At 41.2% G+C, this 15,694-nt stretch overlaps 1 protein-coding gene across 1 annotated transcript in view; it reads right to left on the bottom strand.

The window, feature by feature from the left end:
- nrip1 (nuclear receptor interacting protein 1) overlaps positions 1 to 15,443 on the bottom strand; it is a 55,464-nt gene extending 40,021 nt beyond the window's left edge. Inside the window, exon 1 of the mRNA XM_014471642.2 lies at positions 15,132 to 15,443. The gene's annotated coding sequence lies outside the window, so the exon portion shown is untranslated. The remainder of the gene's footprint in view (positions 1 to 15,131) is intronic.
- Positions 15,444 to 15,694: the final 251 nt, after the last annotated feature.

The following is a 15,694-nucleotide window of genomic DNA, read 5'->3' as shown; positions in this document are numbered from 1 at the left end:
CTTCCAGTGTAAAACAAAACCCCAAAATTAGCTAACATGTCTAGTAAACAGGTCAGGCAACTGAAGGCACAAACTTCAGGCCACATCATGTTCAGCTCTACTCCAGTTCAGACTACGCTCTGGTATTACCAATGATCCATAAAGATACATGAGAAATAGACACAAATTTCAATTCACCCCTCAAACATTTACAAAAAATTCATCAACTTGTGCAGAATCTTCCGTACAACAGATTTGCTCATCAACCTTTCAGTTGTTGATTTTGGCGCACTCTACCCAAACAGTTGGTGTCGCTAGTGAGAAAAATTGCACTACTCCAGTACAGGAATGGCTGTAGAAGCACAGTCCTACGACACAAACAAAAACCCTGTTTTCATCTGAGCAGCTTGGATTTGACCAAAACAAGTGCAAAAAAAAGGAAAGAATGACAAAGCCAGATGTTATTTAAAAGCTCCACAAATCAGTTAACCTTCACATCCATAGTTGATGCATTCTCCAAAATATTTGTTTGGTACTCACATTTTCTGTGACTGACAGCTGTTAATACTCTCACTGGTGTTGTGTCTTTTCTTTTACATGCATTTGTGCAGCAAAATCACTATTGGAGCAATATCTGGTGTTTTAGAAGCAGTAGTCGCCATATAAAAACAGTGAGATCTCTTCTGTTCTTTTTCTGTTTAAGCAGAGTTTTTCCATCTGCTCCAGATGGTTATTTTCCCATCAGGCTTTCATACTGACCCATGCCTACTCAGCAAATGTTTTACAAGTTTGTTACATTGATCTCATTAAAGGAGACATTCCTTAAACATTAGAGTGCCGCATGCTAGCGCCTCCCCATCAAACAGATGCCACCGTCTCCGCGTGTTCTTGTGGTTCCTCCTTAGCGTTAGCCACAGTTTGACACTTTTAAAAAGCAGACGAGGGTTGACCTGCCTCTAAACTCTCACCATCTCCGTGCTAAGCCCACTGCGTGCTAACGGTGACCCGGTGCACACAGACATGCCGGTGCCTCGGAGACAGCCATGAAGTCCTCTGCTCCACTTTCCCATGCTTCCATGCAAGCACTGAAACTGCTTTGTTTTATACTTTGTATTTTAAAGCAACTAATATGGACAGAGGAAGAGCAAAGCAACTATTGGATAGAGGAGAATGAAAGCCCTATTTTTTTTATTTATTATTTTTTTATTCTGCAGGGGTTGGCGGTGATAGTTCCAGTTAAGGGGGCGGATGTAGGTCAAGCCCTGCCTCTTCGTAAGTACCAAGGTCAATGCTGAATGGAAGGGAAGGAGGCTTAGACACAAAGAGGCCCTGGATAAAGCACATTTGTCTGGCTCCTGTGCCAATGTTCAACTTGTAAACACGGTTATACAAGCACCTAACTCCTCTATGATAACCTTTGGTGTGATCTCAGTGCAACAAAACAGAATCACACATATTACACGAGCTACTTGAAGCTTCCACCGTTAACAGCTGAAAAGGACATGCGAGTTAGTAATGTGTCAAGCGTCTTATTGGACATAGGGCAGTTACACAAGAGGAGCACCTCTGGCTGGTCGAGTCTGAAAATAATCAACCAGTTTATACTGGCTACTGGTTGCTTTTACTGTATCTGTATGGCTCATAGTTAAACTGAGCAGACAGCAACTGGTTTTTGATGTCACAACGTGCTGCCACACATAGAGGAGAGGTCTAAAGCCCGTTCTGCAGTGGGTCAACACATCCGAACATCCAGCTGGCCAAGACAAGAAAGGAGCAGAATAAGAAAAGTCTAAATTCTTTGGGTAACCAAGGTTGTTTAAAAGAGGGGTCCCTAAACTTTTCCACGCCATGGGACCCGAAAAAGCATTAGCTAGGAGGCTTAGAGACCCTCTGTGCAAACCAGCGAACAATACTGCAAAAATATTTAAAGAGCAAACTTTTAGAATGTTTTTAATCACTTTTACACTCAATTATTATTACATTGAGTAATTTTAAAGTTTTGCATGTTGCCTCAAAAACTTCTGGTTTTAGTTGGCCATGCTATGCTAGCTTGAGGGGGAAAGTAGTTTGCTAAATCTGACTGGCATCCAGTCAGAAAGCATGCCAAATAACATTTCAATTAAATTATTTTAAGAAATATTTTATAATGAGGACTGACATGTAGATTAGCTTGTATGATTAAAAAATATCAAGATTTTCTGACTAAAATGTATTGGATAATTTTTTTCTCTCATCTTCCTTCAAGCTTTCAGAGGACCTCTGAGTCACACTGGTTCAACAGGTGTTTGTCACTAAATTTTAATTACTTGACATATCTGTGTTATTATTCCAAATTTACAAAATAAAATATTCATTCTATACACAACAGCAGAAGAAAAACAGTGATGTGATTTGGAATGGAGTGCACCAATATATTGGCCCTGATTTCCTAAATTTCGGGAGATCAGCAATTGGTCGACACTTGCATGAGAAACCAATATTATCCACTGATCTTATCTACCTGCACAAAGACCGAGCAGGTCAAGTCTGCATCTGCGTAGTTAATAACAGTTCCCTCACTGTTGCCTACTACTTTTAAGACAACAAAATTCATAACTCAAAATTCTGATTGTCACTTGTCTAGGTAATATAAATTAGAGATGCACTGATGTGAGAATTTGGGTCAATATCGACATCCAATATTTACTAATATTATATATATTAAAGATATTTCATATTTCAAAACCTTGAAAAAAAACGTCACCGCAGATTCTCTGATTCAGTTAAAATCCCCCCAATCCTGCAATACAACACTATCACATGACCAAACAAATACCACGACTTGTTTTTATTTATTGGGCGAATAATGAATTGGTGAAAATGACCAATATCAGCGGACACCAATATTAATGCCGATAAACTGTGCATCCCTAATACACATGTAAATACAGTCAAATGATTGAGCTTTGAGGAATATTTACAGACTTAAAAAAAGAAAGTAGATAAACAACAGCTAGATGCTGGCTCCCCAACACATCTACCTGTCATCAAGTAAACTTACTTCCTGTGATCATTTTGCAAATGATTCTTTTATCCTGCTTTAAATATCTGCACCTAAAGTTACAAATAAACCTGAGACTTCAAAAATGGGCGGTTGTGTTCAGAATTTGTTTACAGAGTAGTAATACGCTGCATATTGTCCAATTTTAAACTTTAATTAGGCCAAAAACAAACAGCAGAATTGATCACTGATTTGATTTTCATAGCATAAAGACACAAGATATTCTGAAAAGATCACTGACACTGTTCGGATGAACTGCTATTTGGGTGACCCCCGTCGGAGTAGTTGTATAAAGTTAGCTTGGGCCTTGATATACCCAGGCATATGGTAAACATATCCATGAGGCAGAGATGTGAACATAGTAGCATAAAAATACTCTGGGGCAGAGACAGCAGGGAGCTCTAAAGTGAGACAACGAGCCAGTGAGGTTGAAACAGCAGGGCAGCTGTAGAGTGTCAAAGTGAGGGAAGGCAACTGCAATAACAGGAATCCAAGCGGCCAGCTCACTCTGCACATGAATCATTGTGCACAAGAAATGACCTTTCCCTGACATATGCTGGTTTAAGTGATTGAGAACCGAGAGGATGACTAAACCTGCTCAGTTCGTCACCGCAGCCGAAGCAGGACACAGAATAGCGGTCAGGCCGTGGTGCAGCTTAGACAGTCGGGATGCGTCTGGCACGACCTCAACCCCGTTTGACCGTGGAGTGATTACCAACTGAATGACAGCCCCTACAGCTACACATAGCCCTGTGGCGAGCGTCCTCCCCCCAACCCCCACCGCCCCTCCCTTCATCCTCATAAACATGCAAGGTCAGGAGAGAGGATAGCGGGTGAGGCTGGGTGAATGGTGTCACATGATTGGATCTCCTTCTGGAGAGTTACTTAAAAAGCCTCAGCAATCAGGTCAAGGTCAGGCCTTAATGCCAAAGGAAAAGAGAGAAGTCTGTAAATGCGTGCATGTGGAAGAGTGCACAAATAGAGAGGAGCTGGAAGAGGTGGAGTGTGGAAGGCAGGAGGGAGGAGGGTCCATTCACTCTACACGTTCAGCAGTCCTGGGTCCTTGATAACTTGAAAACAAGTTATGATTCTATTAGCCATATTAATCTTCCCGCTTAGTAGACACTTTTATTCAAAGTCACTTACGCGATTATCACTCTTCCACATCTCTTTTCATTTCTGCAGCTGGATATTTACTGAAGGAATCCAGGTTAATTGCCTTTGCTCAAGGGCAGAGGGTGAGCAGAGCATGAGCCAGCAATCTTCTGGTCACCAGTCCATTTTCCCTAAGTAATAGGTCACACGGCTGCCTCCAGTCATCAGCCCATTGCTCTCCATCTCTTCTCAAATGGCTCCTCTCTACAACCGGGAGCCTTCTAACACAATTCTGAGAAAGCTGTAGTTCTCAACCACAGTCTCTCTGTTTACTTCCTACAGTGAGAACTATAGTGCATAACACCACCTCACTAATGGATTTACAAGTAGGCTGGAGCTTCAATAAGAAGGACAGCATGTTCGAGAAACTCACAAGAGCACTTGAAGGGAGACTGAGGTTATGCCAAACGACCTCGGTCCTTCCTCTGTGGCAAAGGAGTGCACTTATTTTTCCATTTAGACACATTGCAAACGTTCAACCATGTTTTACTGAAGAAAGTGCAATGAGCCATTTAGGTGCGCATTGACAATATGCTATAGATTGAGAGGTCTATCTGTAATTTGAGAATCATTACAGGGAGATCTTTTGCCTCTCTAATGGAACATCTTGTTTGATGATTGACAAATGGAACAACACAAATAGTGAGGCATTTCAGAGGGAAATGCAGTCCTATGCTCCTCAATGAAGCATTCTGATAAGCCATTCAAAGCGTCGACTTGTCACCTCCATTCGGACAGGTACTCCTGTTGCTGGGCAACCATTCAGCTCATTAGTAGCCAAAAAGTTACACAATACCAGATGAAGCAAACTGAGTTTCTAGAGTGAATTTGTAGCATAAGTGATGGTAATGAATGAACACATTGCCACAAAAATGTGAAGATTTAAGTTTAGTTAAGGGTTTTGGGTCAATTCCCCTTTGGCATTTTGCCCTAGCTTACTTCCATACCTGTAAACAAGCCATTTTGTAATTTATCAGCCAGCTACATAAACCAGCTTTCACCCACTTTAACTGTGTATTGTTTTCTGAACATTTTATATTACAACTATTTGCAGTGATCCTATGTGGGCCACTCGACTTAATATATGTGGGCCACTCGACTTAATATATGAAATTATGACCTCTCAACAAACCAAATTAACACCATGCTCTTAGATAACATTTAGTAGAGTAATATATCAAACAAGCACACTTTGAGTAGACTAAAGTGCTCTCTGCATGGCGGGGTTGAATTGCAGAAATCAGCTCCTATTTTCGCGTGACGAAAATTGCATCATTTTGTTCTCAGCCTCATGTTGCAACTATTCAACTTTGAGAGGTCAGTTTTTCACCCTGAGAGCAGGATGGGTAGTTTTGAGGAACAGTTGTCTGAGGCCATGAGGAAGTACCTAGTGTTGGACCAAGACACTAATCTCCCCCTGTTCGGTTCTGGTCCAGTGGAGCGGGCCGACGTTGACACCTCCTGTCCTTTTTTTACCCAACAACATATAAAATAAAATGAAATCATTATTTCCTCCACCGCAAGAACTTGTGAACTACGTGATCATGCGTCGACAGTTCAACTTCGGCCCAATAATCAGAGCCCTGAATTAAATTACAAAAGAATGTATGAAATTTCCATTTTAGGTGGGTAGAAAATCCTGAAATTGCTGTTGGTACCAAGCATCCTGTGGCGGACTGCTCCTCTTACCTTTCCAGGTATGAAATGACCAAAGAAGGGGTGAAATGACCAGAACCCATTCCTTGGAAATCACCCAACACCTTCACTCTCATTTTAGCTGAATTGAGCTAATCTTCACTTTATTCACAGTAAAAATAAATTCCAGAACCAGAGCCCTCAATCTCATACTGTAATATACATGCCCTCTTCTTCTCCTCCACCTCCTTCTCTCTCTCTCTGCTGTCGTCCTGTGCAATATATCCATCATTCATTCATAAATTCTGAAAACTCCTCTTTAGTTAATTGCCTGGGAAAATTTAATTTAAAAAGAAAGCTTTTAAAAGAGAAAGATATAATTAAGTTGCAGGGATTTCTCTGCCCGCTCCTTGTCCGGGAGGGGTGTACCGAGGGGACATGTGCTGCGAGCCGTGCTGCTCTGCACCGCACCGCACCGTGTCAGGGAAGTCATACACCCATGTTTAAAGCAGAACATTACGTAAAGCCTCTCTCTCTCTCCACAGGCTTACTGCACCAGACGCTGTGTCCTTGCCTGGGCTGCTCAAGGTTCCCAAAAGGACAGGCTGCTAAGAAGTTGGGAAGGACAGGGCCCTGTGATAGCCTGCGAAAAGAGAGGGTGGAGGGGTTGGGTGGAGAGCTGCTGCCTGTGACAGCCTTGGACTTTGAATTCAGCGCCAGACAGGCTCATGCATCAATCCCTCAACTTACAAAGACAAACCACTAACCTTGACGAGGCCAGGGACTCTTCAAGAATGAGTGGCATTTTCACTTAGCCGCAGCTTCTCGTTTGCACTCCAGCCACATAACCTGGTTAAAATAAGATCCAGCTGGATAACAGTCGACCTCACCCTCTGAGCTCGGTGACCCTGTGTTCTGGCCTTCAGCCCTTAGGCCGCTTAGGTACACGGCAAGAACCGTTGCAATAATGCACTTAGATGCAGCAGAAATAGTTTTGGTAGAGAAGGTACTGTAGCCTCTTCCAATAGACGAACAGCTACAACAAAGCCCAGCACAGATTTAATCACATACTTGCATCCTTAGACAGCCACAACAAAAGCTGAAAACACTCATTCCTCTGTGAGAAGCAGACATTTTCTATTACATGCACATCCAGGCTTGGCAGGTCTCCTATCTGCAAGCGTCTGTCCTCGCTTCCCGATACTGCCGCCCACTCTTTCGCGGCAGTGACACTGGCCTGCTTGTGGCAAAAAGAAAAAAGAAAAAAAGGGACCATTCCCTTCTCTGACTGCAGTATCCTGACTGGGCTTTCACCATGATGGTAGCGAAACCTTCCTACTGCACCTCTAGAGCCCTCAGGGCAGCAGCACTGCTACAGGAGCAAGGGAAGCAGAGAGAGAGACAGAGAGAGACAAGAGGGAGTCAGTTCCAGTCCACTCCACTGTGGTCTGGCCAGGAGAAGTCAGGTCCTCTCACGTCACCCAGGAGGTTCGCCGTTTTGGTCTGCATCTCTTTGATTGTCACCAAATGTAGGACAGGCGGGAGGTAATTGGGCTTTGGAGCTGAGCTTATTACTCTCGGTACATACTAGGTGCAGCAGCAATCCCTCATTGATCAGTAAACTTTGGGTTGCACAGCTATGCGACTTGAAAGGCAGTAGGGCTGTAACGATTCATCAAATGATTTGAGTACCTCAATTATTAAAATTCCTCAAGGCAAATTATCTGCCTCAAAGCTTTGTTAAGTTATGTTTTACTACATGGGGTCATGAGTTCCGTCCCGATGACTGTTTGTGTTGCGCAACGCTCTCATTTCCGCCAATGAGTTGTTGAGAAATGCTAAGTACTATTGGCATAGTATAGGGTGACCAAACATGCTCTGGTGTATGCGTTTGAATGTGACGAAGGTGAAAAAGATCCTGTCGCGTAAACACAAAAGCTACTAATGGCTGTGCAAAGTGAGAGTTCATCTATTAAATTGACGGAAGCCAACTGCGGAGGCTAAAACATTTAGTCTACACATTATTTTTATTATTAAATCGACAAATTTCTGATTTTGTTGACTTAAATAATGAGCTGCTTTTATTATGGGTTAGTTTTCTAAGCTGCAGAAAAGTAAATGATAAGGATGCACAAATATGTAAATTTGGGCTGATACTGATATCCAGTATTAATGCTGCTGTTATGGTAGTATTTAAAAATATTTTATTTAACTACGCAATTGTCAGAATAATCGATAGATTACTCGAACAGCCATAAAAGGCAGTTGTACCTTAAACATGGAATTAGTTTGACCAGCAATATCTCCCTCTCTAGTCCTCCTTCCCTTTAGTGGGTGATTTCAGCAGGGTCTAAATAATTCACAGCAATTGCAATCAGCAGCGATCAATCGGTGGGGATAATTGAAGGGCCTGTCATTGCACCAAGGCCAAGGTGAAAAACGAAGGCAGAGGAGTGACAAGCTGGAGGTGACGCTTGACGGAGGGTGTGGAGGAAGAGGGAGGAGTGTCCCTCTGATGAGCCCAGGTTAGTGCAGACTTCAGGGGCCACAGAGGAGGAGTTCATCTTTCATCCACACATCTCGTCATTCTGCCCCTTTATCTGGGAGCAATGGCTGTAAAGCGGCATTTAGCAGTTCCTGCTTTGTCATCAAAATGACTTCCATTGACTTTGGTTGCCTTCTGTTTCAGGCAGATACAGGAATCGGAGCGATTGTCTTTGAATGATACAGTACCATATCAGGAACCCATACTTACAGCTCATCATATGAACAGCTCACGACACAAAGACACTAAAAGTGACCACGCTATGATCTCGTAGTAGAGTACAGCATAGTCCTCAGTAGGGCTTTCTTGTCAACTTATTTATAATCACTTAAAATAATATTATATAGTTTTAAAAGCTTTTCTCTCAAGACACGCTACGAAATGGCCAGAGTAGGTTGATTTTCAGCCTGACAGGACTTGACTGGTACCCCGGTTGGTCGGAAAGCGACCCAGTTGTAAACTGAAAGAACGTAAACAAAGCGTAAAAGTGGGGGACTTTAAGTGGAAGTCTTAAATGAAAGATTCTACTTCTAAGAAGGCAACAGACCAATGTTTTCCTCCTTCCTGTTAAAGTAAGCATTTAAAGGCCAGACCATCTGTGTCGACTTTTTACCTTCACATGTCATGAAAGCCATTATGATAAATAGTGCGTATAAATTTGTGGCGGGAACTGATTAAAATAATTGCAGTGTGAGTAATTAATTAATCACAATTTTAATCAAAAACTATATCGACAAAATAGTAAACATTTTCAATTCAAAATCCCTTTTTGCAGCTAAATTACTGAATAAAGACATATAAACTTAATGATATAAAACATTTATTGTTTTTAATCTGTTATTTAGGTGATTCAGTCATCAGATTGGGGCAAAGTGCTATTATATTCAATGAGTTTTCAAGTCTTTCAGGAACCAATGGTCATTCATAGAACTTATTTCAAAATGTGGACTAAACGCTGACATTAGCGCTGGGGACGTTTGTGCTGCTGCAACATACTTAGCATAGAGATGCTATTTTAGGCTTGAATAAATTTGGTGACAGGACAACTCCTATTAGCTCAACTTGCACACAACAGTCTTTTCCAGCGTCTCATCAGAAAACTTTTTTGAGCAAAAATGAATCTCCAGTAGGCGAGGAACAGCGGCTTTGTCGTCCTTCTCTGTTGTTTTCAGAACTTGTTTGTGCGTCAGATGTGGCTGCTAATATTTTTCTTTATGCTGCCATTCAAAAATAACCATTCAACTCAGCAAAATTATAGAACCAAAGCTGTGGCAAAACGTTCATGCAGAGTTGACTTGTGTTATCTTTCAGATATCACACATTTGAAGTCATTTACTATAAACATTTAAGGTTCAGATATTAGCCACAGTTACCATATCAGGAAGCATCAAGGTTTTAAAAGGTTCCAAAATGTCCTCCTATTACCACTCCGACAGCTCCGAGGAAGTGCAGGAGTGATGGGGAATTTTCTTTTCTGTCCCTCCCCCACTTGTTGCTTGTTACTGCTGTTCAGACAGCTAAAAGTCGGCTCCAAAACTAAAGGAGATGAAGCCCTCCCTCTCATTTAGAGGATGCCGTTTCAAATCTACAAATTGCAAACTAAAAGCTGCAGGTCTGATTCGCAGACGGCTGCAGGCTAAAGAAGCAGATACTCTGATGATCAACCAGTTAATATCAGCTCATTATATTCCAAGTCTTTAAAAAGCAGAGCACAAAGAGATCTAAAATTTAGCCGGCATTTATTCAGAAAATAAATTGATAGAGATAAACATTAATGAAACTATAAACAACAAATATGCTTTCTCATAATTGTTGTTTTTTGTTTTACAGAAGGAAAAAAAACAGATACATTTTTGCTTTAAATCTTAATCACCGTTTTTGTACCACGAGACTAACAGGACTTTAAGTCTGTTAGATGACAGAGGACAGATATTGCATTTCCAGAGGAAAAAGCATGGATTCAAATTAACAGTAAAAACATCAGATCATCATTAACTTTTGTCTTGTTAATCTGAGAGAAATGCTTCAATCCCAATAAGAAATTTACTGCCTAATTGCTCTCCGCCCAGTAACAGCGCTTTGCACCGACTATTGTTGGGGAGTGTTTACTGAATAAACAATAAAACCATTTGGCTGAATGGACACTCAACGTGGATATTATTGAGCCCAGACAATCAGAGAAATGAGGCGGCGGCCTAAAGGTCTGTGGTTTGAATCCCCAGTGGGCTGACAAAAGTGCCGGCCCATAAGGAGATGAGAAACGTATTGCTGTTCCTCAACAGCCACAGTCAAAGTGCCCTTGAACAATGTTCAGTGGCCAACAACACAAGTGCTGGGCATCTCCCAGGTCTATAATAAATCAAGAACTCTGCAGTAAACGCACAACACGTGCTCTGGTGGAATATACATCAATCCTATCTCCTCTCTTGCTTCCAGAGGATCACAGTCGTCAAAAAGCAGGAGACCATCCGCTTAGAAGATACTGATTGTTCGATATCTGTCACTAAAATCAGCCACACCGCAACACTAAAAAACCCTTAAAAAGACAGAGTAGCAAAACGGCATGACATTCTGTGTTTTCATCACACCTGCGTGACCACGAAGACGTCAAAACACCCAACGTTCCCACGGCAGCAGCAGCAGCAGTTCTAGTTTTATTTGACGGCAGATAAGATTTTGCTGTGATGAAAAGCAGCCGGTACACAAGACAGACAAGTGCAGAGTCCAGTCTTGTGACCGTTCAGCAGCCTTCACATCATTTGCATCGGGTCATTTGAATGTTCTCTGCTGTTGGTTGCAGGTTACTTACTACACATCACTCACCACAGCAGATGGTTCAGGCAAATCAAGCTCGTCTGACACGCGGGTTTACACTGAGCTACAACACACGGGCCAGTGGAGAAAAAAAAAAAAGGTCGCTTTGTCGAGCAGCTTTTGCATTCAGGCTGTGTGTGTGGAGGTTTTAGTAATCTAAGGCAGCAGAGGACAAGCTGAGCTACCTTGAACATCTTGTGTGAGTTCAGGTCAAATAATTAAGCAGCTTAAATGTTCGACAAAAGAAAGGCTAAAAAGGCAGACCTCCAGGCGCAGACGGGACTTAGAGGGCTTTAAAAAGTTGCACTCCTTTTTTTTTAATATTACTTCAAATTGTTGTGAGTTTTTTTTTTTTTTTTTTGAGCTGCAACTGACTTCTCAAAGAACTTTTTCATTCAACCTGATGTTACGACACAAAAATGATCCAGTAAGCAAGGTAATTTAGCCTTTCAGAATCTGAATTGGAGTTGTACTTTGCCCTCTCACAAGCAGCTCTGAGAAAACTTCCGGCCCTGACCTCTGCCTCCGCACTCATCCAAAGTCCAATGAGGTAACAAGAACGCCTACGGAGAGTCCATTCCAAAAGTCTCACAGCTGGTCAAAACAAAAACAAAAAAAAAACCTTAAAATCTTTGAAATCAATCAAAATATATCTGACCTGATGGTACAAAGGAATAGATTACACCGGAGAATCAGCTGTTTATTATTCTAAAGAACTACAAGGGAAACAGAGAAAGGTTTCCGACAAGAAGACATGGCAGGGGGAGTTTAGGTAGCAAGAACAAACTAAATCAGCATTAATGAGGATCATTAGCAAAGCCATGTTTCCAGACCACGGCTGTTTCATGATGGACCAAAGGAAGGAATATCATCTCAGCTGTGTTGGGAGATTTGTTGTAGCAACAAGTCTATGCAACATTTTGTAACAACCTCTACCACAGTGTTTACTCTCTGGTGCCACTGTTTGAGCTTCTGGCTCCGGTTCCCTCCACCCCCCGCTCCGGCAATGTGAGGCTAACGTTTAAAAAAATGAAAAACTCTAGAAAAAAAAAAAAAAAAGACAAGGTAATTGGAGAAGGCAAAAGAAAAAACAGCTGGTAAAAGTACTCTGACTGGTCAGGAGGCCTTACAGAATACAGTTTTTGAGCCAGTTTAGTGAATTACATTCCAAAGGTTTATACTCCAGTCATAACTACAGTCTATTGTGTGGGTTTTACGAAAGTACTGTCCCACACTGAGCCCTGGTGATGTTTGCTTTTCAGTTAAGGTGTCTGTATTATGTGGACGTCAAGAGATGCACTGAAATATCAGAATCTGACTGGGTCACTGGCATGTCAGAAACTCAAAAGTAATATATTATTTCCTGAATAGTGAATTAATCGTTCGTGAGAACATTTAGGTTGGTCTAAGACAGAGTTTCCCAACCTTGGTCCTCAAGGCACAATGCCCTACATGCTTTAGAGGTTTCCCTGCTTTAATGTGCCCGATTCAACTGATTGCAGTTCAACAAACACCTGTTAATCAGTCATCAATTAAAATCAGCTGGACTGAAGCAAGGAAATACCTAAAACATGCAGGGCAGTGTGGCTTGAGGACCAGGGTTGGGAAACACTGGACTAAGATGACTCAAACTGATCTATTTTCAGGACGCTGAGGTGTTTGAATGGAAGTCACAGGGAACAGACGAAAAAAGCTTTTCAAAAAGAAGCCGTCTCTTCTATGACATGACTCTTTATTCAGGTTGCAAGACAGCAAGAGAGAGCAAGACTTTCGACGTACAACAGGAAGGCCAAAAAGAGTACAGCTAAAGTACTCTGTATCATAAACAACAGAGAATTTGGGAATATCAGTTAGGTATGGCTCTACAAAACACACAGAAAGCTATTTATGTAATGCTAACTGTGCTACAAACTAACATAAGATGCTAAAGCCATTTTCTAAGCAATTCATGTCAAGTAGTAATCTGTAATGAGTTGGAATATAGATTGTACCTGTTAAAATGTTCATGAACAACCTGTCAAGTACAAACTGCTTAAATTATTACATAACTTCTATCATTTGATTCACCATTTCCAATACATGCTATTCTAATTCTTACACCTGTTTTTAAAGTTAAAACCTTCTGTTTAACAGATTTTATCTATAGATACTGTTCAGAAAGGGACATTTGGATTCTTCGTTTATATTTATTAAGGCAGGCTGTAGTTATAAGCGCACTTAGCGGCTGCTTGAGGACCGTGGCTGGGCTGGACCCCTGAAGAAAATCTGATTTCACCCAGGACAGATTTCCAAACGCACACTACAGAGTTTAATAGCATTGTTAACAGTTTTAAAGATAATTTAGTCATTTCTGTTGCTTGTGTTTGAGCTAGAAAAACAATATCACTCAAAAACTCTTAATAAAGACATAAGAAATAACTATGTTTTTGTGATATTATTCTCAAGATATTACTGTCTGTGTGCAAATATGCGGTGCACCCACTGCTGCTCTGAAGTCTCCTGGCTGACAGCAGGAATGTGGTAATGTTTGAATTTACCTTCTATATTTTTAGATAATTTTGTTTATGCCATGCAGTGTAATGCATTTCTTCTGAATTAAATAATAACTTTCTATTTATTACAGAAAGTTATTATTAACCGTCGAGCCTCACAGTCTGGTGTAAGTTAGTTATCCAGTCTAACTGCTTTTCACTTTTGTTGAAATTTGGAGCTGCAGAAGGACAAATGACTGAAAATTGTTTAAAAATTTTTTTTTAAATAAATAAATAAAAATAAGAAGAAAAAGTCATCAACCTCAAATTCTTTGAATTCATAAATTATCTAAACATCTGCAAATACATATTTATTCTTGTCTTCTATACTAAAAACAGCTTTATAGAATTTTAATATAGAAAAATGAACAGACACAAAATATATTTTTAAATGCATTCTGTCATAATCATTTATGGTCATTGTTGGGTCAATAGGCAACTTTAAAATAGTTGTATGAATTGCAGAAAGCAACAATAACCATGCATGGATCACATTAAAAATCCCCAAAACAAAGTCTGTTAAAGTCCTTAATTTACCTGTATGGTGCTTAGAGATGCAGAACGCAATCAGGGATTGGAATCAGACAATTTCTCTTTTATTTGGTCTAGACAGCAGGTCCAATGCTGAAAATGCCAAATAATTGACTTCTTATTCATTAAATGCACCAAAATTAAGAATTACTACCATTTAGTGCCAATAAAGAAATTAACTTTTCATTTCTGCCTCATTTTAAAATTGATAAGGATTTGGGGGCATCTGCTTCGATGCATAAATGGAAAAGAGGAAGCCTAAATTGGACTTGCCAAATCAATCCTATAAAATCGCCTGAAAAGTGTTTGCACTACTTGTCTTATACTAATATTTTTGATAATTCCTCTTTTTATTTGGTTATCCAGGAATAATAAACATTCTAATTATCAAGAAATGGCACCTAACAAATTAAAAGAACCGGAATAGCCGACTCTTTCGTGTGAGACGAGCCAAATGATCCGAATCTCAAAAATGAGCCGGAATTCCCATCAGTATAAGCTCAAACACACTTAGCGGGAGGCTTATAAGATATCCGTGGTCAAAATTAGTAATGGCAACTGTGTCTTCGACAACATGTACTTACACACCCCTTCATAAACGTTTGCTTAATGTTCTGGTTTTAGGCGGAGAGGACCGGAAGGCTGTTAGCTAAAGGGCTGGCAGCCTCACACAGCCACTTCTTTATGCAGCCTTGTCAGCGCTACTGTGTGTCCATATGTGCCCCTGCCCGCTTCAACGACACAAAAACAGCCAACCCCATCCTTAGCAAGAGACAATTTCAACTGTCATAATGCTCCACATACTGTCGACCGAGTGTTTCCCCAGCTAAACCAGCTTTTACACCAATTCCCACATATTTGGCAGTGCGTTCATGTGCGGCACGTAGACTCGTTCCCCTACCTGCTCGTCCACCCAACAGTCAGCCGGAGAGGCGCATCGTTATTATTCGACAGGAGGGGAGGCAAATCCAATGAAAGCGGCCGCGACACTTTTGGCAGCAGGCAGAAATGGCGAAGAGGGCTTGACAAAAAAAAAAAAAAAAAAAAAAGGGAAGGTAAAAATTTTTTTGCTCCTGACCAAAAAAAAAAGCGATACCAATTCAAACTGCGACTGAGCGCGAACTGCGGTGTGGAGCGTGCAGTCTGTGGGAATTGTTTATTCTCGGAGTCCCCTCGATGTGGAGAAGAGAGCGGAGACTGCCACACTCCTCCTCCTCTGACTGCCCCTGACACCACCCTTAAAGGAACAAGCCTTCGCTCTGCTGCTGCCCACACACTTCCACTGCCACAGGGACCAAGGATGGAGCGAGCACTTTTCATCTTGTGCCCATTTCCAGAGCTAAAGGCTTCATTGACCGTTCAGTAAAAACACGAAGCCGTACGTAGTGTTGTGTGGAGGAATGGTGTTTCGGTGCCATGCAGATATGCCTGCTGAGCATCATTTCCTCATACTGCCTTCAGCAG

This window comes from Xiphophorus maculatus, chromosome 11 (assembly GCF_002775205.1).
Source record: "Xiphophorus maculatus strain JP 163 A chromosome 11, X_maculatus-5.0-male, whole genome shotgun sequence".
In the NCBI taxonomy this organism is placed as follows: domain Eukaryota; kingdom Metazoa; phylum Chordata; class Actinopteri; order Cyprinodontiformes; family Poeciliidae; genus Xiphophorus; species Xiphophorus maculatus.
This window is presented reverse-complemented; position numbering and strand designations above follow the sequence as displayed.